Here is a 3,879-nt window from a genome sequence, read left to right on the forward strand (position 1 = left end):
CCTCTCGTAACTCCCTTCAACCCTTACTGCCTTATTGGGCTGTGATCTCGCTGAATGGCGGAACAGGTCCGGGGTTGGTGGGGGGGATGTGTGGGGGATGGGGGTGGGTAGGAAAGGCTAACTCACGTTGTTACACTGCCCAGTTGCCGTCCTGCGAAACAGCAAAGCTGTCTCATGGGAAACCCGGGGCTTAGAGCTTCCACACCTCCACATCTTTCCCCCCCCGCCAACCTCTTAGTAACCTGCCCATCTTCCTAACCGAGCCCTCCTGGTCTGGACTCTCAAGCCAAGGCATCAGGGCTCTCCCTGAACCACTGTCCGGGAGAGGAACCGTATCCACGTCTGATCCCCAAAACCTTTCCTGAAAGCTTTCCCGTGTGTGAGCCAGAAATCAATCCTTGATTGTTCTCCGTTGAATGAATGCCTTCAGTGTTTACCGTCTCGCTGGCCTGAATGTTAGAATTGTGCGCATGTTGTTTGTGGGCATTTGTGCATCCTTTTCTTAGCTATCTGAAAGACCTTGTTTTGTTGTGTTTTTGGTTGCACTGCAGCCCCATGCTCCTGAGCAATGCTGCAGGAGCCGGGTGTGAGCAGATTGGAGGTCCATCTTGTGGGTCTGCTCCTGGTCTGGCCAGGGGGCATGTAATACAGATCCAGGCAGAGTTATACAGCATGGAAACTGACCCTTCAGTCCAACCGTTCAGTGCCTACCGTAATCCCAATCTAAACCAGGCCTGCTCCTGTCCCATGTCCCCCCAAACCTTTCCTATCCATGTACTTATCCAAATGTCTTTTAAACGTTGTAACTGTACCCACACCCACCACTTCCTCAGGAAGATCATTCCACACACGAACTACTGTGTAGAAAAAAAAAATTGTACCCCATGTCGTCTTAAAATCTTTCTCCTCTCATCTTAAAAAGTATGCCTTTTAAATATTGTAACTGTACCAGCCTCTACCATTTCCTCTGGCAGCTGATTACATACACGCACCACCCTCTGTGTGAAAAAGTTGCCCCTCAGGTCCCTTTTTAAATCTCTCTGCTCTCACCTTAAAAAAAAAATGCCCGTTGGTCTTGAACTCCCCCACCCTAGGTGAAAGACGCCTGCCATTCACCCTATCTATGCCCCTCATGATTTTATAAACCTCTTACGCTCCAGTGAAAATAGTCTCAGCCTCTCCAGCCTCTGCCTATAACTCAAACCTTCCATTCCCGGCAACATCTTTTCCGAACCCTCTCCAGTTTAATAATATCCTTCCTATAAAAGGGGAGGAGACCAGAACTGGAAACTGTGCTCCAGAAGAGGCCTCACCAACGTCCCTGTACAACCTCAACATAATGTGCCAACTCTTACACTCAAAGGTCTGAGCAATGAAGGCAAGCGTGCCAAACGCCTCCTTACCCACCCTGTCTACATGTCACACAAACTTCAAACAATTATGCCTGCCCGCCCCTCTTCCACGGTTCTGTTTGCACCCAGGTACCCTTGGAGAGGGAGCACATAGTGTCCATCAGTGCTGTTGATCTCTTTAGAGAGAGAGGTGGAGAGCTTTATTTCCCCGAACCAATTCAATTTTGATCTAGCCCCCTTCCCGCTCTCCCTCGCCTTCCGACGATCAGCATTGCCTAGAATGGGCTTTGCATGTAAATATCTGATTGGCTACACAGGTGATTTATTGGTGGCGGTCTGCAACTGGAGATTAAAAGGAACTGTCATGGCAATTTATTGATGGTTGGGGAAAAAGAACAGTTCAGTTGTGTGCAAGAGCATTTCTGGGTGTCTTTTTTTTTAAAAAAAACTTACATCGGCTACCTTCCACGAACATTCCGGGGCTCAGGCAGAGGTGGGGACATTTGCGAAGCCATTTGCTATCCTGTCTCACGCTGAATTTGGGTCTGAAAAGGACATTAAACACATCATAAAAGTCACCAATGCCATTATGCCACTAGTTTGGAATCCATACCTGAAAGGTGTTACTTCACAGAAGTCACCAACCCTCTTATGCCACTAGTTTGGAATCCACACCTGAAAGGTGACTGTTATGAGCCAGGTCAGACCCCCTCAAAACATTTTAAGGAGGCAGCCTGGACCCTAACTTTTTCTTATTTTAATGGCAAATGTGAAGTGCCATATTTCAGAGGCAATGCGACGGCTCAAACTTCTCGATGCTAAGCAATACACAATTTATTCGAACGCTGCAGTTAAAATACAACAAAAGGAAGAACAACTTGGAATAACTTATGGGAAAACTGAACAGAATAATGGATACAGTGACTATTAGTAATTGACTGTTCCAATACAGTAACATCCCATAAACACACCCCTTGATGAAAAAGGCAACTTCAGAAAAAAACAGATTTGACTCACAGTAGCAGAGAGAACCCCCACCTTCGAAACTATACCTCCTCAAGCTCACAACAGCTACTGCTTAAAGCCAGAACCTGAAAACTGAAACAAAAAACACTAGAAAGCTTGGTCCGTGAGAGCTGCCCACACCCAGCCTGTCTGCTTCTATTGTTCGAACATTTTTCTTTTAAAAAAGAAACACCCCAGGGCCTCACAGGCTCTTCACTTTCTAACAGACTGCTCTGCACGTCACATCCAGTATCTCATTTTAAAAACAAAAAACACGACAGGTCAGAATTTACCTTTTTTTTTAAAGTCACAGTGACGTTAATATACACCGTGCGTAAAAATCTCACTGAGTGGCACAACTTGAATCTTGCTTCCCCACTGCCCCCCCCACTCTCCACCACCCCACAGCCAACCCCTTTTGAGGGGCAGCGCATTATTCTGACTCCACCACCACCACCGCCCCCCACCAAAAGCCCTCACCCACCTTCTGGTTCCTTATCCAGTTTACTCCGATCCGTCCATACCCCGCCCACCCCTGGTGACCAACCTTCCCACCCCCGGGAACAGTCTCTCTCCGTTCTGTCTGGAGTCTTCCCCCTTCCCACCCCTCGCGACTCTGAACGTCCCTTCCCACTCCCACCCCCACCCCGCCCCAGCAAACCCGTTCAACATGTGACATTTCTGTTGGTTTCTCTGCTTTCTGTTTTTGGGGGGAAGCTGGCAGAAGGATGTGGCACCAAGGAGACCCCACAGCAGAAATACCAGCGCCTGCTGCACGAACTGACAGAGCTGTCGGAGGAGGTCGAGCAGATCAAGGTGAGGAGCCCCCGGGGCCTTACACATATCTCCGTCCCCTCCCCCTACACCCCTCCCTGTCTCCATCCCCTCCCCCAGCCCCCTACACCCCCTCCCTGTCTTTCTGCCTGTCTCGCTCTCTTTCTCTCCCAGACTGATATTGTTCTTGTGTCGGGGTGGGGTGTGTGTTGGGAGGTCTCGGCGGGGCTTGTGGGCAGCGGTGCCACCCAAGCATCTGCAGCCCTTCATCGTTCCATAGTGAGTCGGTGGGGGTGGGGGTGGGGGTGGGGGTAAGAGGTGTCGGGTTCGGAAGGTGCCATCAGTCGGAGGAGGAGCAGCCTCGGCGAGTCGCTGCGGGTGCATCTTGTAGACGGTACACACTGCTGCGGCTGTGCGTCGGTTGGGGTGACGATCAAGCCAGGGTGGGGTGCTGCTGTGTCCCCGGACGGTGTCGAACTTCTCGTGTGTTGTCGGAGGTGCGTCCCGTCCAGGCGAGTGGGGGTTGTTCCCCCCCTCACACTCCTGCCTTGTGCCTTGTCGATGGTGGGGGAGTTGGGTGGGGGTGTCAGGAGTGGGGGTTACTCGCTGCAGGATTCCCAGCCTCTGACCTGCTCCTTGTAGCCACAGGACTGATATGGGGCTGGGGGTCCCGGTTCAGTTTCTGCTCAATGGGTAACCCCCCCAGGATGTTGATAGTTGGTGGTGGGGGGTGGGGGGGGGGGGGGGG

The 3,879-nt window shown here is 51.1% G+C and overlaps 2 long non-coding RNA genes across 2 annotated transcripts in view; one reads left to right on the top strand and one right to left on the bottom strand.

Annotated features, from left to right (window-relative positions):
- The window catches only part of LOC125482466, a 6,373-nt gene that overhangs the window by 1,265 nt on the left and 1,229 nt on the right, over positions 1 to 3,879 (top strand). Inside the window, exon 3 of the long non-coding RNA XR_007261651.1 lies at positions 3,075 to 3,173. This is a non-coding gene — a long non-coding RNA (uncharacterized LOC125482466). The remainder of the gene's footprint in view (positions 1 to 3,074; positions 3,174 to 3,879) is intronic.
- LOC125482467 lies at positions 1,710 to 2,702 on the bottom strand. The gene is made up of 2 exons (XR_007261652.1): positions 2,370 to 2,702; positions 1,710 to 1,897 (listed from the first exon to the last, which is right to left on the bottom strand). It is a non-coding gene; the product is annotated as an uncharacterized LOC125482467 (long non-coding RNA).

The sequence above is a fragment of the Rhincodon typus genome, unplaced genomic scaffold (genome assembly GCF_021869965.1).
Source record: "Rhincodon typus isolate 14 unplaced genomic scaffold, sRhiTyp1.1 hic_rhity00010783, whole genome shotgun sequence".
NCBI lineage: Eukaryota > Metazoa > Chordata > Chondrichthyes > Orectolobiformes > Rhincodontidae > Rhincodon > Rhincodon typus.